Genomic DNA, 27,877 nt, shown 5'->3' with positions numbered 1-27,877 from the left:
TGGCCGCATTTGATACAGATGCTCCAAAACTCCGCAACCCTCCATGGGCTTGCGGACGAGGATCCCCATCTACATATTACTAATTTCTTAGAAATATGCGATACCTTTCGGATCAATGGAGCATCAAATGACGCCATCCGTCTCCGAATGTTTCCTTTTTCACTAAAAGACCGAGCAAAAGCTTGGCTCAACGCCCTCCCAGCTGGATCGGTAAACACCTGGGATGAACTAGCCCAAAAATTTTTATATCAGTAATTCCCTCCCGCTAAAACGGCTAAATTAATGACTGAAATTAATACATATTCACAAGAGGACGGGGAATCCTTATATGAAACTTGGGAAAGGTTCAAGGAGCTATTACGCAAGTGTCCACATCATGGCCTTGCGATATGGCAACAAGTATCCACTTTCTATAATGGGCTGTTGCCACACACAAGGCAGACACTTGATTCTAGCTCCGGGGGACTTTTAGGTAATCGCCGCCCGCATGAAATATATAACCAAATTGAGGAAATTGCTCAAACCAATTTTCAATGGCACACCCCCCGAGGCAATAAATCTATTGCCCCGGGCGCCCATAAGGTTGATGAAAGCACTTCTTTACAAGCCCAAATCGAGGCCCTTTCTTCAAAAATAAAAAAATTGGAAATGACAAAAACAGTCTCGGTTATGGCTTGTGAAGGGTGTGGTGGGCCACATGAAAATTGGAGTTGTATGAAAGAAACGGACGATCAACAAGAATCGGTAAGCTACATTGATAATAGACCTAGGCCGTCGGGTCCTCCAATGGGCACTTACAACCAAGGATGGCGAAACCACCCAAACCTTGGTTGGAGAGAACCCGGCAATAGTAGTAACCAACAAACCCAACGAACAAACTTTCAACAACCAAGAAACGAGTCACAAAATTTCACTCAACAACAAGGTGGACGAGAAAGGCTTGAAGATACTATATCTCGCCTCATCTTCGACACTGAAAAGAAAAACTCGGAAAGGTTTCTACAATTAGAATCAAATTTTAGAAATCAACAAGCTAGTATACAAAACATAGAAAAACAACTAAACCAACTAGCTAAAAATTTTTCCGAGAGACCACAAGGTGCATTACCAAGTAATACCGAAACAAACCCAAAAGCACAAGTTCATCTCATCACGCTACAAAACCGCACCGTGGGGACTGCAGAAGCGCCAACGCCAACAGAAGAAACGGTACCCCCGCCTCTGCAAGAGAAGAACTCCCCTCCATCACCAGAGCCTATCAAGGCTCCTCGAGTTCCGTACCCCGGTAGGCTAATTCGTCAAAAGACCAATGAGCAATTCGCAAAATTCGAGAGCCTATTAAAACAGTTGCATGTCAATATTCCTTTTATTGATGTCCTAACCCAAATGCCCAAATACTCTAAGTTCATGAGGGACTTCCTTACTCATAAAAAGAAAATTGAAACTTTGCAAGTAGTTAACTTAGGCGAAGAATGCTCTGCCCTCGTACTCAACAAACTTCCCCAAAAGAAAATCGATCCCGGAAGCTTCACGATTCCCTGCTCAATCGGGGAGTCCCCCGTTCGTAATGCACTAGCCGACCTTGGGGCTAGCATTAACCTCATGCCCTCATCAATGTTTAAAAGACTCGGCCTAGGAACAACGAGTCCTACGAAAATGAGCATACAACTTGCTTATCGTTCCGTCAAATTCCCGCAAGGTGTCATCGAAAATGTCTTGGTAAAGGTAAGCAAATTCGTCTATCCAGCCGACTTTGTCATACTCGATATGGAGGAAGACCATTTCTTGCCACCGCACAAGCAGTGGTAGATATGAATGACGGAACCCTCACCTTGAGGTACGGGGATGATGAGGTAAAATTCGGAGTTGGGAAGAGAATAGAAGACGACGACCCGGTCAACTACATGAAGGTTATTGATTCAAGTTTGGATGCTGCTCTCCGACGGTGTAACATGGGACGCCAAGCATCCCACTCAGAAAATATATAACCTCACATTGGGTCTAGCCAAGGACCCTTATAAACGTGGCGCACCACGGAGGCATTCCGCGGAACTATCCTTAGTTTAGTTTAATCTTTTAGTTTTAATTTGCAGGAATAAAACACACTCATGGTGGTAGAGGATGAAAAGGGGAATGAGAAAAAATGGCCCCATGCACAAGAACAAGGCAACCCGACACAAATTTCTCCTTTAGAGAAGGCTCAACACGGGCCGTGTCCAACAAACACGGCCCCGTGCTGACCCCCCCTGCAGAAAAATGCCCAGTTCAGGTAACTGGACACGGGCCGTGTTCACCAGACACGCCCCCGTGTCCAAGCTTCTGTCTCATTTCTTTAATTTTTGTTACTGGTACCTGAACACGGGGCCGTGTCCGGTCCCCATGGGGCCGTGTCCAGACAGCCAGTAACATAAATCTTTGCTTTTTAACACCACATTACACATCCAATCAATCTAAAAATTTATTTTTGGACACATTGAGGACAATGTGTAATTTAAGTGTGGGGGGGGGGGGGGGGAAGCTAAAACCTTGAAATTTTGCAAGTCCTAACAACAAGCCTTACACAAAACTCTATTGGAACCGCTAAACACCCCAAATTTTTTCAAAAAAAATTTCATTTTTTTTACTTGTCTAAAGTTTAAGTTAGGAATCCTAAGATTAATAAGGTTATATTTTTACAATTTTACAACCGAAAGCGTCGTGATAACAATAACCAACATAAGAAAATTATGAAACGGCATGACAAGCTTAGTTAAAATTTGATTATATATGCTCGATCACATAAAAACCCATTCCCACAAAAGTGAGTTTTGAGCCTTTATTGAGCATACAAATTTACATCTTTAGACTAAATGCTCATTTTTCGTTTCTTGTGTGAATAGCCGCTTGGTTCTTACAACTCTAGAACTTGCCACGACGATTCATTCCCGTTCCTTACCAACTTAAACCCAAGTAAGTAAATGATGGAGGCATTAGGACTAACCATTTTTCTTTCTAAACCATTATTTTTCAATTTTTTTTCACTTACCCAAAATCCCCCTAGTTAACCCCTTTGAGCCTAAACCTTTCATTTCTTTACCCTAAAACCCTTTTTACCCACCAAAAACCCTTTTTATTTTCACCCTTTATTTTAGTAACAAGCTCGGTTTTTCGTGTGACTAAAATATATATATATATATATATATATATATATATATATATATATATATATATATATATATATATATGATGAAGTTAGAAATAAACAAACAAAGCTATTAAAAACAAAAGCTTGTTTGGAGAAATACTTCAAAATAAAAAGTCACTAAAAACAAAATGTTTTACGAAAACCGATGCTTTTTACGCTTTTCGCCCTTTTACTAACCACTAACCCAACCACCCACCTTTAGCCCAAGCCTAACCCCTCACCCAAAAAGTCCTCTTGATATTTACAAAGGTATAAAGTTAAAAAGGAGGAGGATTGATTGCTTGGCAAGCTTATGGTAGGAATAAGTTCCATGCCGCTCTCGAGTGACTCACTAAAAATACACCTTCGGCCGAGTGTTGAGTGATTTCTCCCGTGAGGTATGTGAACTTGTATATAAATGAAATTTTAAAAAAGGCACGCTATGCCCAAATAAGTAATTTCTCTTATGAAACGTTCTAAATAAATCATAACGAATAGGAACGTAAATAGATAAAAATAAAACCCAAAAAGATCTTGGATTCCCGACACTCTATGGCAAGCCAAAAAAAAAAAAAAAAAAAAAAAAAAAAAAAAAAACCTTCTCTTCTACCCATTCCATTTGGGAGTGTAAGCCACATATTTAAAGAGTTTTGCTTGAGGACAAGCAAAAGTTCAAGTGTGGGGGTATTTGATGTGTGTAAAATGCAACATATAAATTACATCAAATAAGGCATAAAACTAACCCGTTTTAAGTACTAATGTTGGAAAAAGAGTGTTTTTGTCTTCCTTTTGTAGTTTCAGGATGAAATGAGCTCAAATTCACAAAAGAAGCAAAAAGACAGCTAATTCTAACAAAAATACAAGAAAAGGAACAAAAGTGAATTGCCCGAACCCTCAATGGCATCCTCCTAAGCAGAGAAGAGAAGTCAGAAGACTGAACACGCCCCGTGCTCAGCCAGCACGGGGCCGTGCCCAAGAAGCAGCATAAAAGACAAACCTATAGAAGCTTCTATTGCCCACCACGGGGCCGTGTCCAGTGAGCACGGGGGCGTGGCGAAAGTACAGCAGGCACATAAATTGTAATTGCGAATTACAATTAATGAAGAGAGAGAGTGTCAGACGGGCACGGGGGCGTGTCCAGCGGACACGGGGCCGTGCCCAGCCTTCTGTTCAGCCTATAAATAGGAGTGCTTGGTTTCATTTCAACTCATCCCTTGGCACACCACCTCTCTCACACTTCATCCACCACCCACCACCACCATAACACCATCATCCACCACCATCATCCATTGTCCATCATAGAGTGTGTGAGTCGTCTCGGGATCCAAGATTGATCGTAAGAGTTCTTGACAATCAAGGCCATGTTTGCCTAAGTCTCTTACATCACTTGGTGAAGACAAGTGTTTAGTATAATACTTTTTATTTTTAATCTTTTGCACTTTTTATTTGGTTTTGTATTAATGACTTTAATAACTAGTTGCTTATGTTGAAGGTGATCTTTCCTTATCATTTGTCCGTGGTGTCTTGGCATTATTTTACTGTCTATATAAAATAAAAGATTTTCACCATTCATATCTCCACGGTCTATATGGAGGTATGTTGGCTACCTGGTCGGGGGTTAAGGGAATGGTTTGGTAAGGGTCTTGCCCTTGTTCAGCGTTTAGAGGTCTTGCAAGGGACCTGGGTCAAATTTAGTAGGATCTCCTTCAATGCCCATAGGTATTGGATAGCGGGGATCCAAACTCTTTGACCCCCTCATAAGTTAACTACTATTAATACTATAATCCGGCTATTTAGGACTGTATCCCTGCTGACTCAGACTACTTAGCCGAGGGTAACGTCACCGCCAAAAGCGGGGCCTACCACAATTTGCATTAATAACTTAATTCATTATCTTCCAATAATCCAACCCTTTAGGATTGTATCCTTGCTGACTCAAACTACTGGGTTGAGGGTAACGTCGCCTTTAAAAGAGGGGCCTACTACAATAACTAAGATAATCTCTTAAACAAGTGCAAAAGTGCGAAAATAATCAAAGGTTATACTAATACACGAGTCGGATCCAAGTGATTCATCTTGTCTATCTGTTTTTATTTTATTTTTATTTTTCAGCATTTAGTTAGTTTTTTTTTTCTTAGTTTAAAAAAACCTTTTCTATTTTTTTGATTTGATTAGACGTTGAGGATAAACCGGTACTAAAAGCTCTTGTGTCCTTGGACGACCTCAGTATCTTACCAACACTATACTACGTCCACGATGGGTGCACTTGCCCATATGTGTGTTTAGTGTGAGTAAATATCGTGTTTTATAAATTTAAAACTTGGTTAAAAGTGTAAAAAGGGCTTAAAATATATCTAAAAATATACTACACCTAACGCACATCATGCTTTCATTTTTCAAACCACGAAATAGATCAAACTCTTTTTTCAAAAGCGATTTCTTGTTCTTGATCATTTCTTAACTCCCAACAAACTTAGATCTTAACGCTTTCCAAATCGAATATGCACTTCCAGTGTGTTGCAATAAGACCATAATATCCTCTTTCACAGCTTGTTGTAATAAATTGAACATCATCTTTTCATTCTTGTATTTCTTTTTCTCATCCGCACTAAGATCTTTGATAGCAATCTCCTCTTCGTCATCATTTGTCGGTCTAACGTATTTCGTTTCAATACATTCCCAAGCATCTAGATAGTTTGCTTGCACCCAATTTTCAAACCGTTCCTCCCAACCCTTATACTCCTCGATGTTCATGAGTTTGGGCGGTTTCTGCATAGTGCCCGTTTCGTTTTCCAACATTGCTTGCTGAGTCATGGTAATCGGAGTAGCAAACGCATTGTAGAATTCCTCTTCCATGTTTCAGTTTTCAAAGTTTCAAAATCAGACTGTTTCAAACGAAATTACTTTTCAAACGAAATTCCTTTTTGAAACGGAATTAACTTTTGAACGAAATTACCCTAATTTCGTTTGTAGTAACACTCCTTCAAACGAAATCACTAATCTCGTGCGGAATTATGAGATGGAACCAGAACTTCAGGCGAAATTACTAATTTCGCGTGGAACAACTCAAGCGAAATTATAACTTTGGTGCGGAATTACTAATATCGCGTGAACTTTCAAACGGAATTATCAATCTGGTGTGGAATTAGGTAATCTCGTGCGAAATTAAGACCTAATATCGTGCGAAATATGCTGATGTCATCATCTCGAGCTAAAATTTGTCAAATTGATCAAGATCTAGGCCGATTTTAGTTCTGAAACTTTCAAGGATTTGTTAAAACACAAAAGCGAGTATGATATGTGAAAATCAAGGCATTTTAACCGTGAAATCAAGTTCAATTTGAAAAAAAAGGTGTAGAAAACAGAATTTGCAGCTGAATTGGTAAGAACTCTTCCTCTTAAGCTCTGGTACCACTTGTAGGATCGTTTTCGGACCCGAACGAGTCGATCAGAAGAGTAATTGCTCAATACGAAAGGCGGAAACAGACGTATTGAGGTCAATTCAGCAATATACACACTTAAACTGTCGATTTGATTGATTTGACAACAGATTACAGCGAGACGACACTTCGGCAGCACTTCGTTACACTGACCGGAAAAGTTACAACTGATTTCGCATGAACATGTATTTATAGGCATGCTAATTCCGCTTGAAAGGGTTCCAAGCGAGATTAGATTCCACGCAGAATCTAATTCCGCACAGAATTACATGCAACATTCTTTCAAGCGAAATTACCCATTCATGCGAAATTAAATGTTTCCTCGATATACGTGCCCTGTTCTATCTTTCTTCATACAAGATTCGATACAAGACGAAGTCGACAGACGCATGCACTAACACTTCAATTCACTTCTCATTAGGATCTTTGGTTTCCATATTTACCATGTATGCCATACAACCTTTACGAATGTACTTTTGCATCTTAGTATGGGATACTAATGATAATATTCTACTGGGTTTCTCTCCTTGAACTACTAACACTTCTCCACTTGTTAATGGAATCCAAACGATCTTTTCTAAGCACATGATTTCTGCCTTAAATTTCGGCAACCAATCCATTCCTATTACTACATCAAAACTTCCCAATTCTACCAGTATAAGGATAATCGGAAACTGATGATTGTTGAAGGTTATTATGCAGTTTCGAATTATTTCATTAGTAGTTATAAATTTGCCATCGGCCAATTCTGTAGGGTAAAGATATCCTAATTCACTGGGCAATATTCCAATAAGAGATTGAAACTTAAGGGAGATAAAGCTCTATCGGCATCGGTATAGAATAAGACTGAGGCGTAATGACTAGAAACTAAGAAAATACCTGTGACAACGTTTGGGTCCTGTCGTGCATCATCAGCTCCCATAATGAATGTACATCCTCTAGCCTGGTTTTGCAGTAGATGTCTACCCCTGGGTCTTCCTTCCACCCGTTCCTCGGTTAATTTTGGGGCATGTATTCCTAAGATGTTCAGTGCTACCACATCCGTAACATGCTCGGAGTGGCACTAACTGCTGTTGTTGTTGCTGGGGGCGTTGTTGTAATGGTTGGGTTGTTGTTGAAATTGTGAACGGGTTCTTGGTGGTCCGAACTGGTTCCCTAGGGGTACTTTGCATTCCCTTGCAAAGTGGTCAGGTTTATGGCATCGGTTACAAATACTACAATTGCCCGTGGAAATCCACACTTGTTACATTCATGGAGAGTTCCCCTATATCCTCTCACTTTCTTCTTAGTGACTGCCATACCAAAATTTCTGGCGGTGGAACTATTCCGTTTACTAACTTGACTACTTTCCGCCTTATATTCGTTCACAGTTCGATTTCCACTCGTTCCCTCATTGGGCATTTTCAGTATATTCCTTCGTACCATATCAAAAGTAATAGTGCCTGCCCTCTGCACTGCACTTTGCATTGTGGGGTGATCAACTGAATTCACAATACTCATAACCTTCGAAGCTAAACCCCATATATACCGTTCTATTTGTTTACTCTCAGGTGTCACCAGGGTAAGATCCTAGCCAAGTCGTGAAACCTATTAGTATAACCCACGTGATCCGCACCGTGCATTTGTAGATTCCGGAACTCATTTTCTAATTTTTGAATTTATTCTTAAGACAGAATTCGTCCAACACGATCTGTTTCAATTTTGCCCATTGCATTTGGTTAATGGCTTTCTGGCCACAGTCCAGACCACTATATTCAACCATGTTAATGCATGGTTTTGAAATATTCATGTGGCACACTTAACAACACAGTCGTCCGGGCAATTACAAATATTAATAACCTTTTCCATTTTCTCAATCCACTTAACTATCCCATTAGGTCCTTCATTACCATGAAATTCTAACAGTTTGCATGACATAAACTCCTTGTAAGAACAAGGACGTTGAGGGGGATGGTTATCAGGATTAGGATTACCAGGGTTTGGTTGGTCATTATGTAACCCCACATTAACCCCATTAGTAACTTGGGTAATTATGCTAGGAATTGTAGCCTGAAGGTTGTGCTATCAGTTGGGCTATGTCCGCCTTGGACATCACATTAGCTCGTATTGGGGCCATTTATAAAATCATACAAACACACATCGATTGGTATCGATCAACCCATTTGCACACGTTTAACACATAACAACCGCACGCATCCAAGCCTATACGTCAAACATAGCAACCATGTGCATCCAAAACATAGCAAACATGTGCATCCGATACATAGCAACAATGCATATATATAACGCATAAAAGAAACCACTATCATACATAGAAGCCGTTGTACATGACAAAATTCAGTATACAACCGTAATCCCCTAAGGATTGCAAACAAAAGCTAGCCACTAAGGCATCGTACATACAAGGATCACTAAGATCCGAAAAGGAAATATAATATATATAGTATCCCCAATCTCGACATAGGCATGCAAACCTAGTGCTTGAAAGGGCGTAAAAGATATATATATATATATATACACACACATATGCTACCACTATCTACCGTCCTCACATACGCATAATCAGCCACATCACCAGCATCACTACGATCGCCAGTACACCCATGCAAAGCTGCATCTGCCCCCTCTACGACCATCGCGATAAACTAAATATGACAGACTGATGCATTAATATAACTGCCTGCTGCATAGCTATAATGTAATCGTAGATCTCATTCCTACGGTATATTTCATCAGTCAGAGCTATGGTGTTCTCTACCACTCGATCGAACAGGAAATGTAGGATCGTGAAACGACCTTAACGAGTCGATCAGAAGAGTTCTTAGACAGAATCAGAGGCGGAATTCATTTATTCGATTTTCGTTCAACTTGTATAAGACTAAAAATCACTATTAACTGTCTTGTTTATTGATCTGATAACAGTTACAGGCCAGAGACACTTCGACAACACTTCGGCGTCGGAAAACCATTTCGTACGAAATGAAACGATCAGACACCTATACATAGCCAACTAATTTCGCACGAAATAGCCGACATGCTATTTCGTTCGAAATACCAATGTTTATTTCGTACGAAATAGCTCAATGCTGTTTCGTGCGAAATACCTTCAACTCTGATTTCGTACGAAATAGCCAAGTGCTATTTCGTGCGAAATCACACTATTACATACTTTTCTCGTTTTTCGTGCCTTGATCTTTCAATTCTAATACACGACTCAAACGAAGACGAAGTCGACAGACGTATGCACCAACAGACTCCCCCTCGGATGTTGACGAGTCTTCAGCATGTCAACTCTTCGGTCTTGATCGGTCTTCTTACTTTCTCAGCATGATCCAGGATCTTTCTCTGGCTCTAACCTCATCAGACTCCCCCTTTCATCAAGCTGGGATCGCTGTCAATTAGCTGTCGCCTTGAGATCAAACCCTGGCTTTAACTCAGTTTAAGCCCTTTACAGATTCTGAAACAACTCCTGGCTCTTCGTAGCAACAGGATCAGAACCTATCTTCTTCATCATCAGACTCCCCCTATCAACAAGATGGGATCGTAGTCTGGAATTCTTTATCTGTAGCTTAGAATCAAAAAACCTGGAATTTAGACATCAGGAATCGAAACCTAGCTTTTTCAGCATTTCCTTCACAAATTTTCTCACAAACTCATAAGTAATCATAATAGTTAGATCAAGTTCAAATTAATGACCTTGATTAACTAATCTAATTTCTTTCTTAAAACAAAATTTCTTCAATTCAACACACACACCCAACCTCGTTCGTCATGTTCAGCTTTTGGGATTTTGAAAATTAGCTCTTCAACATCAGTTGTCGAAAATCTTTTTGAAAATTTTTTTTATTAATGAAATACAACAAAGAAATATGTACAGACAATATTTTTGTGAGATTGTGTAAGAGGATCATATCAGTTTATGAGACAAATCACTAGCACCGTTAAGCTTTAAACATTTTATGTTCTAAACGATTCACGTTGATTGACGATATAGTTGTCCTCTTAAGCTCAATCTAAAAACTTTTGAAATGCTTACCGATACTTTAAGATATATTTATATTGCACTAAATTCTTATGGACCCCACGATCTCAGCATATCCCCTCATCATGCAATACACTAACTCAAGTAATGCCTTTAAACTTTCATCAACTGTGATTTGTGCGAAAACAACGCAGAATGTTTAAACATTAACAATCAGGTCGATCTTTCGATACGCAGAGAAAGTCCAATGTTTAAACAAAATAAAGAAATAAAAAACAAGTTGAAATTGTTTAGGGTTTAACCACCAGGTCGATACTCACGTATACGCAGAGGTGATCCAAAGCTTAAACGAAACACCAAAGAAAATAAAGCAGAATGTTTAGGCAATAACATCCAGTTCGATACTCACGTATACGCAGAGGATGTCCAATGCTTAAACAAAATAAAGAAATAAAATAAGTTTAAATCTTTGCAAAATGAAATGCACAATCACAGCAACTTTTCAGCAAAGTTGTGAAAACTCACAAACTTAACCAGTTTTATGTCTTTAGACAATCAGCGATTACCGAGCAGGAACACAATCAAGAAGGACAAAACTAAGTACTATGCTATCAACCATGTTTCCCACTAGAACTAGGCTTTATCTTTTAAGTTTGTATCGTTTTCGCAAATCTACTAGTCTAGTTGAGCCTATCGTCACATCTTTAGTGAGACCGTTTATCACATTTGTCTTTACATATCTTTAGCATGCTGTGAAAGTCCACTGATTTACTATCATTTTCTCTTATTACAACAAAACTGTAGGATCATTTTCGAGCCTGAATGAGTCGATCAGAAGAATTCGTGTCCAAAACAAGAGGCGGAAACTAATGTTTTGGTGCAATTTCAGCCGTATACACTTTCAACTGTTGTTTTATTGATCAATGATGCAATTACAAGCTCTGACAACACTTCGGCAGCACTTCGTGGCTCACCGGAAGACAATGACCTAGAACTACTACTAATTTCACTCCTAGAAACACCTATTTATAGGTGATATGATTTCGCTCCTACATCAACTTGTCACCAGGAGCGAAATCTCATGTATACACTTCGGGCGAAATCAGTTCTTTGACCTTACAGGCGAAATCAGAATAATTGGGATTTCGCTCCAAATGACAACATGTCATTAGGAGCGAAATCACTCCCTAATACATGTTTCTCGAATTTCGTGCCCAGATCTATCCTATTCGATGCAAGACGTAGGCGACAGACGGATGCACCAACAAACTCCCCCTCGGATGTTGACGGAGTCTTCAGTGTCGAGTCTTCGGTTGTCTACCTTCAGTCTTTATCAGTCTTTATCATCAACAAACTCCTCTTCCTCGAATGTTGAATCTTTAAGCTTTATCAATATCAGCAATTTCAGGATCAGCACTGGCTCTAACTACTTCCTCAACTTTGTCTTCAGACTCCCCCTCTCAACTTGCTAGGATCGTAGTCTGGAAATTACAAATTTAAGATCGTTGCCCGGCTCTTTATCCTGCAAATCTCTACCCAACACATAAGTTTCTCAAAGAATAAATCTTTAACATTTAGAAATTATGTCAACAAATCTATAAAAAATTTGTTCTCTGAAAATCACTTTGTAAACATTCCATCTTCAAATACTCTCTCTCAAACCTGTTCTTCATGTTTAACACTTGGAATTTCGAAAATCAGCTTTTCAACAACAGTTGTCGAAAATCTTTTTGGATTTTTCAAAATTTATGTTAAAACACACTAAAATCTTTTTGGATTTTCTTAAAAGAAAGTAAATGCAGAAACGAAATATATACAGAAAATATTTTTGTGAGTTTGTGCAAGAGGATCATATCAGTTTTTGAGACATATCACCAACACCGTTAAGCTTGTTTTCATTTTAAGCTCTAAACAATTCACCTAGATTGTCAGTATGTTTGTCCTCTTAAATTTTCACACAAACTTCAACTGTTTCGAGATATGCAATTAATGTCTTAATTACTTAAACTTATTCGTGTGTCCCACCACTTGAATATACTCCCGTATCCAGATCCCAATATTCAGTCTTACAGGTGAGTATACCACAAATGATATCTGTAAAGGGGTTAAATTGCGAGGGCCGTGAGAGCTCAGGTCGATACTTCCGTATACGCAAAGAGATGACGGCTTCGACTTTTGGTGTGTCCCCTTTAGAGGATCTTTTGTTACAACAACAGTGATTATCAATTTTATTGTTTCATCAACTTGCTGAGGGTTGTGCTATGTTTCAAGCATTTGCAGAAAGTATTATTCGGGGACTAGGTCAGTATTTCCATACAGCAGAAGTCCCGGAATAATACCCCAGATATCACTGAGTATAAAGACCTAGTATCTCAGAATAAGAGACCTTTCAAACAAGATTTTAGGGGTTACCTATATATCCAAGAAGTTGTTACCCACAGAATAAGCCTCATTCAAACTTGCTTAGGTTTATATCTCGTCACAGTCTACTAAATGTATAAAAACCTACTGACACATCCGCAGTGAGATTGTTTATCACATTTTGACATTACATTTCTTTAGCGTGTTGTGATAGTCCACTGATGTACTATCATTTCCTCTTTTATGCAACAAAAACTCCTTTTTCAATTTATCATGTTTTTGACTTTTTCAGATTTTCTAATGTTTTTGGATTTTCTGAAAATTTTCTTACTCCCCCTAAAATTCAACAACATTTAATGAAATTGAAAACAAACTGTACAGAAAATGACAACTGATATCGAATTGCTTCAATTCTCCATCCGCTTGGCATAAACAATCAGAACTCCCCCTCACAACAAACTATTTTCCCTTTAAGATTTCAAAACACTTAAGTTTGTTTTAATCAGAATGGTTTTTCTGAAAATAAGTTCGTTTATCAATCACTTGTAGGTTATGGGGTCATTTCATCACATCGTTTACCAATCTTTTGAATGATAGTTAAATCAAGTTCAACTTAATGACCTTGATTAACCACTTGTAAGAATCAATTATTGGACCATTTGAAGGATCAAAAACCGAATATTTCAAACCTGTTTTTCAACCAATTACCCTTGTTGGTTGAATTCTCAAAGTGCCGATTCCTACTCCACACTTACCAACCTGGGAGTTCCGACAATTCATATTTCTCAAAATAAATTTTAACAAACATTTTCAAGAAAGATGCCGATTCATGCTCCGCGATTACCAACTTGGGAGCTCCGGCAAGTCAGGTTTCTATTCTTTGAAGAATATATCCACCCAAGCCTGACCATCCTTGGGTGTAACAACATCTTCTTCTTCATCTTTTCTTTCAACGGACTTGTGAACACTTGTTTTAGAAGCATAAAATTCTTTGACACTTTTGGCCTTACCATTGACCATTTGTCCAAAAATGTGTTTCACATTTCCGTTGAAAGTCTTTTCAACATCAAATTTCTTCTTGTCAGAATAAAATTGATTTGAAATTTCTACTTTTCCAACTTTCTTCATAAAATTTTCAGCACGCAAAGGTGGAAAATTTTCATCATTCATAGTTGGAACTGATCTTTCAACCTTTCTGTCAACACATGGCTCCTCTGATTTTGTGGAATCAGATTCATCACCAGAACTGTTACCTGAACCTTTCACAACCCATTTTTGATTTTTTACATTTTCTTTTCTTTTTAAAACATTCTTTGAACATTCTCCCACCTCAAAGGTTGAATTTTCAAAGCCTGTAAATTTTCGGGTTGAAAATTCAGTTTTCTCAACAACTTTCCCTTTTAGTTTACCAGAGACTTCCTGTTTTGGTTTGAATGTTTTAGGACAATTTCTAGCAACATGACCAACGGTCTTGCACTGAAAACAGGTTCTCGTCTCCATCTTTTTCTGAACAACCTTCTTCTTCATGTCTTCTTGCTTCTTTGCAAGGAATTCCTGATTCGTCTGCTTTCTGAATGCTTGATCTTTCTCATCCTCTGTCGTTTTCCCTGAAACAAATACAGTTTTTGGTTTATACACTTTTTCATTTTTATAATTTTTCGGTTGATTAAATCCTAATCCTTTCTTTTTGAAATTACGATTATGGGTTGATTTCTTTTGGAAATTATAACCACAATTGTAACTCATTTTCTTGTTTAATCTTTGTTGATCTCTTGAAGTGTACTGTTTAGGTTTTCCAGAAAAATTTAAATCTTTTATTTCAGAAATATTAATTTCTGTGATTTTGAAAACCTTGTTAATCATTTCAAGTTTAACACTTCTTATTGGAAAACTCTCATCAGAATATAATTTGTCAGAACCTTTCAAAGTATATGCCACTTTGACTGATTCATCATTCAAATTAGATTTTGATAGCAAAAATTGTTTATCATAAACCCGTTTGTCCTTTTTGATTATTGGCTTTGATGCATCGGACTCAGACTTTGACTCAGGTTTGGACTCCGGTTTTGATTCCTCACAGTCATCTTTATCTAAAACCTGATCGACCACTCTTTTTATCAACTCGGACTCATGATCAGTATCAGATGACGTGTACGTGACATCAACATTTTCTGGCAAGTTATTCGACGGCCCAGACTCCCATTGTAAGTTAATTGCCTTTTTGACTCTTTCGGAATTTGGATTTCGAGGAGAATATCCATTTTCAACCGGGGGCGGACATCTATTGTAGACCACACTTGGTTTCTTACCATAAATTTTCACTTCATCTTCATCTTTTGTCACAGATTTCTTCTCTTCTGGAGTCTTTACTTCTTCAAATGTCTTCAAGCTCTCAACAATTGGATAGATCCTGTCAACAACGAAAGTAGAACATGAGTAACTTTCTAATAAATTGTTGACTCTCTCAATTTCTATTCTTTGTGTTGCCATCTTCAACTCCAGATCAGGACACTTCTTTGTGTAGAAGTTGACATTATCAAGCTGTCTTATGTAAGCTCCTTTGAGTGTATTCATCGCTACAGCTTGTTCACAGTTTGAATCGGTGTACTTGTTGATTTCTTTGTTCATTGTATCATATGATTCTTTCAATCTATTAACGTTATGCAATAGTTCATTATTTTGCTTGATCAAAGAATCACAGTTCAGACACTTTTCAGGAACTTTGATTGCTTCAGTATCAACTTTGATCTCAAACTCTAGAACATCTTTGACTGTTCTGTTTGATTGGAAAAACTCATTTCTTCTCTTTCTCTCAGCTTCAGCCTCAGCTTTTAGCCTTTCTTCTTCTTCTTCCTCTTCTTCAATCTGTCTCTGTTTTTCTTCTGCAGCTTCCAGGACTTTTTTGCATTTTTCTGCCCATTTCAGATCGTAAGCATTTGCAATAAAGGCTTTAACATTTGACATATCTTTGGACATTTCTTTGGCCATGAACTCTTGATCTGGGCAGAAATTGTCCCAACTAAAGCCTTCAGTCAACTTTTCATCATCTTGTTCTGCCAAACACACTTTGCTGTTTGTTGGAATGTAATTATCCCAACTAAAACCTCCATCCTTTCCCAAACAAGCTCTTTTTGAATCTTTAATCTCCATTCTTCCATGAGCAGTTTAAGCTTGATGTTGTGCCTGTTGTTGTTGTTGATACGGCTGTTGAGTGACTTGATGATAAATCGCCTTTTTGTGGTAGTCGTTGTTTCCGAAAGGGTTTTGAGCTCCACTCGCTTCACGATTTGTGCACTCCCTCTTGAAATGCCCCTTTTCCCTGCAATGAAAACAAGTAACTTTAGATTTATCAAAACCTAAAGTTGAAACATGAGCTTCACGAAAATCATCTCGGCCTGTAATTTGTTTAAACTTTTCGGCCCGTCTCAACACACTGGCCATGCACCATTTAATATCCATAAGTTCCATTTCTTCAGCATCGATTTGATCGTAATCCTCTTTCGTAAGCATTGGATTTCCGATCTTTCCGGCCACAAAACTACTATAGGATTCCAATACCATTCCCAACAAAGACATTTGATTTTTAGCAACTTCCTCAGAATAATCTTGATCATTCTCAAGATTTAATACAATATTGCATTGAAGTTTTCTTCCATTCTTTGTTGCAGAAATGTTTGGATCGAATGATGAAAATCTTGTGCTGCTTGATCCCTGAGATGGTTTTTCAGAAGAACCTTTTGCATTGAAAGTTGTTTCAATCTTTGGAGAAAGATATTTTTTTTCAGTGACACCACTTTTGTAATACAAGCTGATGTCCTGCTCTCCATCGTAGTTCTTCATTCTAGCAATCTTTCGCTGCTCCATCTCTTGAGCTTCCAGGTGTTTGATGAAATCTCCCAGTGTTAGCTTTTTATATTCTTTTCTGTTGGATCTCAGCATCATCAGAAAAGTTCCCCAAGTTTCATATGGTAGCGCATCTGCAAGTTTTTCAATCAATTCATCAGTATCCTTTTTAATACCTAGTTTTGACATATTCCTCACCAAGTTACAATATCTTTCAATAATTTGCTTGGTGTTTTCAGATTTCAAACCACGGAATAAATCAAATTCTTTCTTCATGAGCGACATTTTGTTTTTAAGCATATCATCGCTTCCCACAAATTTTGCTTCCAATTCAGTCCAGATTGAATAAGCAGATCCATCGTGTTGAAGCAAGATCAAAATGTCCTCCTTGATTGCTTGCTGAAGCAGACTCACCATCAGTTTTTCATCTCTATATTTCTTTTTCTCTTCAGTACTCATTTCTCTGATTGTTTGCTGAACACCATTCGTTGTGGGTCTAACATATGGTTCTTCAGTGTGTTCCCACGCATCCAAATGATAAGCTTCAACCCAATTTCCAAATCGTTTGGACCATGCATTGTAATCATCAATATCCATGAGCTTAGGCGGTTTTTGAGATGTCCCGGTTTCATTTTCAAGTAAAGCATTCTGAGTGATTGTAATAGGGCTAGCAAAAGCGTTATAAAACTCGTTGTCCATGTTTCAAAGTTCAAAAGTTCACAAACTTTAAATTTCAGGCGAAATCAGGATCTTGGAGCAAAATTAACAAATGCAGTTCGAGCGAAATTAACTGTTAAATCCTGAGCGAAATCTCCTTTTTAACCTTGGAGCGGAATCAAATGTAATGTCAGATTAGAGCAAAATTAAACACAAATCCTAAGCGAAATTAAAACTAGATGTTCTCAAAAGCGAAATCAGGTTGTAATCTCGAGCGGAATTAGATCTTTTGGTCAATCAAGAGCGAAATCAGCTTTGAACTTTTGGAGCGAAATCCCGATTTAGAGCGAAATCAAAAGTTGATTTCAGGCGAAATCACGTATGACGTCATCGCTTGCACGAACAACTTCAAGTGAAACCCTCAAAATTTCAACTTTTAGGTTGATTTTGACTTTGAAACTTTTAAGGCTTTAACACAGTGTAATTCCGAACATACTGTCCAAATTTGAGCTGATTCTGACCGTGAATTGATGTTTGAAATGAAAAGAAGGTGAAGAATAACAGAAATTATGACTGAAATGGCAAGAACTCTCCCTCCTGAGCTCTGATACCACTTGTAGGATCATTTTCGAGCCTGAATGAGTCGATCAGAAGAATTCGTGTCCAAAACAAGAGGCGGAAACTAATGTTTTGGTGCAATTTCAGCCGTATACACTTTCAACTGTTGTTTATTGATCACTGATGCAATTACAAGCTCTGACAACACTTCGGCAGCACTTCGTGGCTCACCGGAAGACAATGACCTAGAACTACTACTAATTTCGCTCCTAGAAACACCTATTTATAGGTGATATGATTTCGCTCCTACATCAACTTGTCACCAGGAGCGAAATCTCATGTATACACTTCGGGAGAAATCAGTTCTTTGACCATTCGGGCGAAATCAGAATAATTGGGATTTCGCTCCAAATGACAACATGTCATTAGGAGCAAAATCACTCCCTAATACATGTTTCTCGAATTTCATGCCCAGATCTATCCTATTCGATATAAGACTCGATACAAGACGTAGACGACAGACGGATGCACCAACAAAAACTCATTTTTGCTTTTTCAATGTTTTTGACATTTTCAAATTTTCTAATTTTTTAAAATTTTTCTCCATCTAAAATCAAAATATGTTTCAATTTTGATTTTCTGAGAAAATTTGAAAGCGAACTGTACAAATAAACTGACAACATTATATCGAATCGCTTTAATTCGCCATCCACTTGGCATAAACAATCAGAACTTCCCCCAGACAACAAACTAATTTCCCACTATGATTTCAAAACACTTAAGTTTGTTTTAATCAAAATGGTTTTTCCGGAAAATAAGTTTTGTGTGTCATTTCACAAATTCGGGAATTCATCACCTTGTTTTCTTCAACCTCATGTAAGAATTTAACTTTTCCCGATTTTCTCAACAAAATCACGTGTAGAAAATCAAGTACAACTTAATGTCCCTGATTAACCACAAGTAAGTTCGAAATATCACCTAAGTGAATTTCTCAAGAAAGATGCCGATACCTGCTCCACGCTTACCAACCTGGAAGCTCCGGCAAGTCAGGTTTTTCTATTTAAAGAGATTCACCCACGCCTGACTGTCCTTGGGTGATTTTGAACTTCTGTTCAACAATGGTGGAAAATTTGTATCATCCATTGTTAAAACAGGCTTTTCAATTTTTACCTCAACAGATGGCTCTTCTGGCTTTGATGCACCAGATTCATCGCCCGAACGTGGCTTGTCTGACTTTGATGAGTCAGATTCATCGCCAAACCGTAGCTCATTTGTTTCCGAAGAAACAGATTCATCGCCATCAAAAACTTTGATAAAGATTTTTTCTGAAAAATTAACTTTCTTTGATTTTTCATCTGTTTGGTTAGTTAATTTTTCTTTCTTTATCTTCCCTTTCGTCCTCAGATTTGCATCTGATGAGTTCGTTTTACTTGACTCTGTTGTCGAGTGAAGCGATTCATCAGCACTCTTATTTGAACCAACAGGTGTGCCCGAGGACAAAATCTTTTCCAGATACTCTCTCGCTTTCTTCCTTTTCTTTCTCAGTCCGTCTTTCTGCCCTTGTGAAAGCTTTACTTTCTGTTCTTTGGGCTTTTCTTCGACTTTGACTGATTTTGTCACTTTTTTCTTAGATTCGGCCCTTGATCTTCCCATTGATTTCATTGGGTAATCTCTGGCAATGTGACCTTTGATTTGGCATTCAAAACATCTTCTTGTCTCAAAACTCCGACTCTGGCAGTTAACAGCAATGTGTCCTTGATAACCACAATTGTAACACACTCTGTCATCGTACCATTCACCACTTTCATACCAAACATTCAAGTCATAACACTATTTGGCCTTGTGGTAGTCGTCACTCCTTTTGTAAGCTGGATTTGTCTTTTGAGCACTGTGGTCAAACCTGCAACACTTATTACCAACAGTTTTTGAGTTTTGATTTTCTACTTTTTGTGGTCTTTTGTCATGATTGGATGATTGAACTGATGACCTTATATTATCTTTTTGAGAATTTTTCAAATTTTTCTCATTTTGTTTTTGTTCCACTTTCTTCTTCAAAGGTTTTTGCGTAGAGCATTCACCCTTTTCAGTCGATTGCAGAACAGTTTCTTGAAATTTTTCTTTTAATTTCAAAAATATTTTCTTTTTCTCTTTTCTATCATCAGATCCATCATCACAATCTTCAATTTTGACTTTGTCAAAATTTGTGACATTGTCACTTATTGAAACTGAATTGATCGGTTTTGGACAAATATAATCTGGTACTGATGACAAAATCTCAAAACCTTTCAATTTCTTTTCTAATTCCTTGATTTTATTCCGAGCACTTTCAGCTTCATTTTCAAATGATTTTCTGAAGATGAGAGTTTATTGTAATTTGTTTTTCAATATTATTTTTACCAAAAATGGATTTCTCATCTTCTAAAATCTTTATTTGACTCTGAAACTCTTTTTCAATTTTTTTATTTTTCATTTTCAAACAATTTTATTTTATTTTCAAAATCTTTTTCTTTTTCTTTCAAAATTTTGTTTTCCAATGTCAAACTGTCAACATCTCTTAACAGTTTGACATTTTCAGATTTTGATTTTTTCACAGTTTGAGCACATCTCAAGAATCTTTTTTATCATCAGCTTCATTCTCAATCTTGAAAGCTAGAATTTCTTTAACCTGTTCTTCTACTATTCGGACCTCTTCTTCAATTTTGGCTTCTGAGTACACTGGTTCAGAACCTGAAGTTTCATTTGTTGATGAACTTTGTTCTTTAACTTCACCATTCTGTGATAACTCAGTTGACTCATCTAGCTTAGGTTTTTCTTGGTGAGCACTGATAACCTGATTCTTCTCGGATTCAATAATTTCTTCAACATTTGCTGCCTTTTGATTCTCCTTTTTCACAGCTAGTTTATTCTTGAGCTTTTCAATTTGTTCTGCAAAAGATTTATTAAACATTTCAGACAAAAATAACCTTTTATAAAATTCAAGTTTTTCAAGTTCTCTAATATCATCGTCACTCTCTTCATCTGATGAATGATCAAAAACTGGAGCTTTCTCTGAAACAACTTCTGAAATATTTTCAGCTTTTTCTGAATCAACTTCTAAACCCTTTTCAGTTTTATCTAACACAATTTCTGAATCCTTTTTTATTGAAACTGGTTCTCTTGAAATTGATTTTTCAAAAACTGGTTCTTTTTCAGTCTCAAAATAACTCTCTTGTTGAGATACATAGTAATACAATGCAATATCTTCTTCAGTTTCCATGTTTCGGAAACAAGATTCATAATATCAGTTACTTTCAAACGAAATCAGCCTTCCAAACGAAATCCCTTCAAGCGAAATAACAACTTCACACGAAATCAGAAGGTTCAAACGAAATAGTGATTTCGTGCGAACAGACCAAACGAAATATGATTTCGTGCGAAATCAGCTTGGATTCAAACGAAAATAGCCTCTTTGGAACAAAATAGTAATTTCGTATGAAATACCTCAAACGAAATACTGATTTCGTATGAAATCAACTACCTTTTCACATGAAATACTGATTTCGTGCGAAATTAACAACAATTTCAAACGAAATCAATCACAAAATGTAATTTTGTGCGAAATCAAGAAGCTATTTCGTGCGAAATACTGCTGATGTCATCATGTCGATCTGTTTTTGGCAAAATTGATCAAGTTTTAATCCGATTTTTGGTCTGATTCTTTCAAGGCTTTGTTAAAACACTGTTTCGATTATAATGTGTGAAAATCAGTCCATTTTAACCTTGAATTCTTGATTAATTTTGATAAGAATGAGTAGAAATCAGAGTTTTCCAGTGAAAACGAGCTAAACGGTAAGAACTCTTCCTCCTGAGCTCTGATACCACATGTAGGATCGTGAAACGACCTTAACGAGTCGATCAGAAGAGTTCTTAGATAGAATCAGAGGCAGAATTCATTGATTCGATCTTCGTTCAGCTTGTATAACACTAGAATCACTATTAACTGTCTTGTTTATTGATCTGATAACAGTTTACAGGCCAGAGACACTTCGACAGCACTTCGGCGTCGGAAAACCATTTCGTACGAAATGAAACGATCAGACACCTATATATAGCCAACTAATTTCGCACGAAATATCCAACATGCTATTTCGTACGAAATAGCAATGTTGATTTCGTACGAAATAGCTCAATGCTATTTCGTGCGAAATACCTTCAACTCTGATTTCGTACGAAATAGCCAAGTGCTATTTCGTGCGAAATCACACTATTACATACTTTTCTCGTTTTTCGTGCCTTGATCTTTCAATTCTAATACACGACTCGAACGAAGACGAAGTCGACAGACGTATGCACCAATAGGAAACCTAACCATCCAATCCTAGGTGGCGTAGGAGCTCTAGCTCTCACTGGCATAAGGATACCTCGAGCTGCGTAGGATGGCTTTCCTCTCTCATAGGTACGTAGGGGTGGTGAAAATGCAGGGTTAGGTGTAGGAACCCTACGACGTGTAGTCTGACGAAAATACCTACGTGGTGGAGTGGCTTCTCTAGGTGTAGGTGACCTATGTGCCTGACTCAGTGTATGCTCACTACTGGTATCCTCATGGGAAACTATGTCATCACTAACATCATGGGTATGACTAGACTGGCTTGCAACAGGTGGGTGTCGGGATGGTGGAGTACCACACACATATCCGGATAAATCCAGAGAATATCTAGGGACAACCTGATCACCCTCCTCCTCATCTCCCTCCTCCTACTTCGGATCCATCATCGGCTCATCCTCAGATCTACTACGACTGTCAAACATGATATCTGCGAAAGGACACTAATGACGCAAAATTCTAATAACCACTAAAACAATTAATAGTTTTATACACGTATGCACGTTCACATAAATAATCAGATTCACGTATATGTATATGCAAATTCACGTTATCTAATAATCCTCTCTTAGTGACGTTCTCGGAACACTCAAGTACAAGCAGATAAGTTATTACGTTTCGGACCGCAATAATTTATTTGCTCGACTAGATCATCCAAATAATAATCACACTAATAAGCAATTTTAATTTGTTATGGCCAATTGTTGAACTAATGATTATAGTCTTGGTTTTCTAGTGACAACCTAGTTCTCTATAAACAATGGCTCTGATACTATCTTCTGTCACACCCCGACTAGCAGCGGAAACGATAAAAAGGGATGCAACAGACACTTCTGGTTTGAGTCATTGTTATAAAGATACTCTATTAAACATTAATTAAACAATATGATACATCATTGTTTTACGTGTCGCTATTACACATTACTGTTACATATTTTAACTAGATACTACGCGAGTTTCCATGAACCGTTTTATATAGCTAAGTAGCATGCCTCTATCCACATAGTATCGCACATAAACTTCACAAGTAGCTAATACAAAGGGGGTCGTCACGTAGTGTCCTGGTTACCTGAAAAGTTAATTTTTTTAAAAAAATCAACATAAAGCTGGCGAGTTCCACAAGTTTGTTTGTTTTCAAAATATATTTGAAAATGTTTTGTTGCACATGTGATAAAATTTCTCTGAGTTACAAGTTAAGCTGAGACCAGTATCCAATCACCGTGGCCAACATCAACCACAACCAATAACCAAGTACCCCATGTGGCTATGCCTAACACATCATAGCTCGTTATGAATATGTACGACCGCGTGTTTGCGCAACTGGCATACAGCCTTGTATTCAGTGCGGTCTAGGCTTGTCGGGCCAAATAGTACTATCCACAGTATTCACCGGCATTGTATAACTTGCTTGTAGGGATTTAAGCATGTTAGATGTCTACTCAGATAAATAGCATAAAACAGTTTGCATGTGTTTACGTATATCAATCAATTGTACCCTCTATGAAAACAGTAAAACATGTATTAAAAAGAGATGGATAGTAGAACTCACAGATTGCACAGATACTAGGATATCAAAGTATGCTAATCCACACCTAATACCAGTATCATACGGTTAATGTCTGTAGGCTAGGTTAGCCTAGGTTTAAATGTCTAGGAACAAATTAGGGTAATTAGAACATGGAGTTGGACATGGTCGGCGTTTTGAAATCAAGTTTGGACACAAGACACCGTTTACCGTGCCGGACAAAGTTGTTTGTTCGAGGTGTTCGGGAAATGATATGTTTAAACAAAGTATACCATATTGTAGTATATGAAAAATTATTAGTTTTATATTAAGGGAGTTCGGGTGTTTGGAGGGTCTAGGTCGCCCAAATAAGTGTTTCCGTATTTAAAGTCGGTTAATTACCGGATAAGCGTGTAATATACCTGTTCTAAACCAATTTAGTCTGCAGGGGTCGGGATTTATTCTTGACCTTCCAATTATTGCCAAATATCACCGGAGTGGTATAAAAACTTTGGCGGGTTCGTTACGCGTTTAAATTTTGTCGATTATTATTTAAAAATAATAGTTAAACGCTTAATTTTATAAAAATAAACCTGTAATTTATAAAATTCTAAAACTTTTTGTAGAAATTAGTTCTGATATAAATTTCCCAGATAAATTATTTTATAATTTTTAAGCATTATTTACTATTTTTAATAAATATGGTTTAAATCGTATATAAACCGTTTAATTTGGCGAACCGACCCATCCGAACTCTAAAAATTCCGAAAATTTTACTGAACACTCTCTATATAGATATAAACTCCCAGTAAAAATTTGAAGTTCACGAAAATTTTCTAAACCCGGTTTTAAAATACCGAAATCCTCGTAAAACGTGTGATTTTAAAACTGTAGCTCGGCTTATCCGTTGAGGCCAAATTTTGGTGTGAGGCTTACACATAGTATATGTGATCATTCTGCAAAAACTGGGAATTTATTGAAACTGTTTAGTATTTGTTTTGATTTAATTGCGTTTAGACGTAATAAATTCGCCAAATATTCCTCGTTTCTCCAAAAATTCCCAAATTTTGGCGAGATTATTTTTATGTAGTCCCAAACCGTGTCCTAAAATCTCAAGTTTAAATAGTACCCACGTCGAAATCTATAGGCAACACAATTTCTATAAATATTAAAATTTCGCCTAATTATTATACCTTTCCGCGTATCACTCGTTAGGCCTAGATTCCGAGATCCGTTTGCGCCGAATTTCTGGGTAGTACCTATAGAACATGTACAAAACAAACATGCATTTGGATTCATCAATCAAGCCATTTTGATGTTCTTTTGCTATTGATTTTCGTTAGGCGAACTTTGTGCCGAATAAATGTCATTTTTTATCCAAAACACATCCTTTGTCAATAAAATTGATTGCAAAACTTCATGGGACAGTGACAAGACTTAAAAACAAAGTATACATGGTTTTGCTAGTTTAAAGTAAGAAAAGAAAGGAATAAGAAAAAGATGTATAACCTTGTGTTTTTGTGAGTTTTGGCAGAATTTTCTGAAGTGAACGATCAAGTTAAGTTTTATAATAAAGATTTTGGTAGGATTTGTGGTTAAAAATGAAGCTTGTGAGGTGTGTTCTTGGTTTGGTGGGTTTATAGAGGTGACCGAACACAAGGTGGACTTTTTGATCCCCTTTGACTAGTCAACAACTCTAATTCCCACATATAGATAAGTTCAAGTAGATTTTTAAGTGTTGATTCGTTATCGGTCTTAAACGCTCCCCGGGTGCTGTAAAAATTCGTGATGTGCACAAAATGCAACATATAAATTACATCAGTTGTGGCTTAAAACTAACCATTTTTTAGTACTAACGTTGGAAAAAGTATGCTTTTGTCTTCCTTTTGTGTTTTCAGGATTAAATGAGCTCAAAATAACAAAAGAAGCAAAAAGACAACAAAATCTAACAAAAATACAAGAAAAGGAACAAAAGTGATATGCCCGACCCCTCAACAGCATCTCCCCAAGCAAAATAGTGATATGAAGACAAGTGTTTAGTGTAATACTTTTTATTTTTAATCTTTTGCACTTTTTAATTGGTTTTGTATTAATGACTTTAATTACTAGTTTCTTATGTTGAAGGTGATTCTTCCTTATCGTTTGTTCGTGGTGTCTTGGCATTATTTTACTATCTATATAAAATAAAAGATTTTCACCATTCATATCTCCACGGTCTATATGGAGGTATGTTGGCTACCTGGTCGGGGGTTAAGGGAACGGTTTGGTAAGAGTCTTGCCATTGTTCAGTGTATAGATCCTGCAAAGGACCTGGGTCAAATTTAGTAGGACTTCCTTCAATACCCAAAGGTATTGGATGGCGGGGGTCCAAACTCTTTGATCCCCTCATAGGTTAAACTACTATTAAAACTTTAACCCGGCTACTTAGGACTGTATCCCTGCTGACTCAGACTACTTAGCCGATGGTAACGTCGCCTTCAAAAGAGGGGCCCACCACATTATGCATTAATAACTTGATTAATTATCTTTCAATAATCCGACCCTTTAGGATTGTATCCTTGCTGACTCAAACTACTGGGTTGAGGGTAACGTCACCTTCAAAAGAGGGGCCTACTAAAATAACTAAGATAATCTCTTAAACAAGTGCAAAAGTGCGAAAATAATCAAAGGTTACACTAATACACGAGTCGGATCCAAGTGATTCATCTTGTCTATCTGTTTTTACTTTTATTTTTATTTTCAGCATTTTAGTTAGTTTTATTTTCTTAGTTTAAAAACTTTTTTCTAACATTTTGATTTGATTAGACGTTGAGGATAAACTGGTACTAAAAGCTCTTGTGTCCTTGGACGACCTCGGTATCTTACCAACACTATACTACGTCCACGATGGATGCACTTGCCCATATGTGTGTTGAGTGTTAGTAAATATCGTGTTTTATAAATTTAAAACTTGGCTAAAAAGTGTAAAAGGGCTTAAAATATACACCTAAAACATACACACTAAGACGCATCAAGTTTTTGGCGCCGTTGCCGGGGACACAAGGATTTTAAGAAAGTTAGGAATCAACGGCCTAATCGCTTTTTCTATTTTCTTTTTATTTTTTTTAGATTTTCTTAATTTTTCAGCTTCTGCAGAGCTCAGCACGGGCCGTGCCTGGTCGAACACGGGCCGTGCCCAGCAGTGTTACTGGCAGTTTTTAATTTTCCGAGTTACAGAAGGCTGACCACGGGGCCGTATCGATGCAACACGGGGCCGTGTCCAACTTTCCAGTAACAGGGTTCCAGAAAACAATCACTGTAACTCCGACCACGGGCCGTGTTCACTGAGCACGGGCCATGGTGAACTTTCTGACCAACATTCTTTTTTGTTTTTGTTGCAGGACTTGGAACCAGACGCCACCTCTACGTAGTGTATGAGCTCCAGTTCAAATAAAGACATAAAAGAACCTCTAGAAGAACCCGAACGCTTTCTCAGAAAAAGACTTAAAGCTAAAAACCAAGAGAAAGTTTCGGGGGAACCACTTCCAATGGCGGACCAACGTACCCTCATGGAATATCTACGACCCACCGTAGGTAATCTCGGCGCCGCTATCAATGCACCGAATGTCGAAGCCAATAACTTCGAACTTCGGCCACATTTGATACAAATGCTTCAAACCTCCGCAACCTTCCATGGGCTTGCGGACGAGGATCTCCATCTACATATTACTAATTTCTTATGTGATACCTTTCGGATCAATGGAGCTTCAAATGACGCCATCCGCCTCCGAATTTTTCCTTTTTCACTAAAGGACCGAGCAAAATCTTGGCTCAACGCCCTCCCAGTTGGATCGGTAAACACCTGGGATGAACTAGCCCAAAAATTTCTATATAAGTATTTCCCTCCCGCTAAAACGGCTAAATTAATGACTGAAATTAATACGTATTCACAAGAGGACGGGGAATCCTTATATGAAACTTGGGAAAGGTTCAAGGAGCTATTGCGTAAGTGTCCTCATCACGGTCT

At 37.6% G+C, this 27,877-nt stretch overlaps 1 long non-coding RNA gene and 2 other non-coding genes across 3 annotated transcripts; all 3 read right to left on the bottom strand.

Annotated features, from left to right (window-relative positions):
• Positions 1-276: 276 nt before the first annotated feature.
• Positions 277-383, bottom strand: LOC118491779. Its single transcript, XR_004892224.1, has one exon. It is a non-coding gene; the product is annotated as a small nucleolar RNA R71 (small nucleolar RNA).
• Positions 384-23,036: 22,653 nt separating this feature from the next.
• Positions 23,037-25,463, bottom strand: LOC110934802. Its single transcript, XR_002588636.2, has 4 exons — positions 25,381-25,463; positions 25,065-25,130; positions 23,917-23,959; positions 23,037-23,436 (listed from the first exon to the last, which is right to left on the bottom strand). It is a non-coding gene; the product is annotated as an uncharacterized LOC110934802 (long non-coding RNA).
• A 2,307-nt stretch (positions 25,464-27,770) lies between these two features.
• Positions 27,771-27,877, bottom strand: LOC118491847. Its single transcript, XR_004892292.1, has one exon. It is a non-coding gene; the product is annotated as a small nucleolar RNA R71 (small nucleolar RNA).

Source organism: Helianthus annuus, chromosome 4 (genome assembly GCF_002127325.2).
Source record: "Helianthus annuus cultivar XRQ/B chromosome 4, HanXRQr2.0-SUNRISE, whole genome shotgun sequence".
Classification (NCBI taxonomy): Eukaryota; Viridiplantae; Streptophyta; class Magnoliopsida; order Asterales; family Asteraceae; genus Helianthus; species Helianthus annuus.
This window is presented reverse-complemented; position numbering and strand designations above follow the sequence as displayed.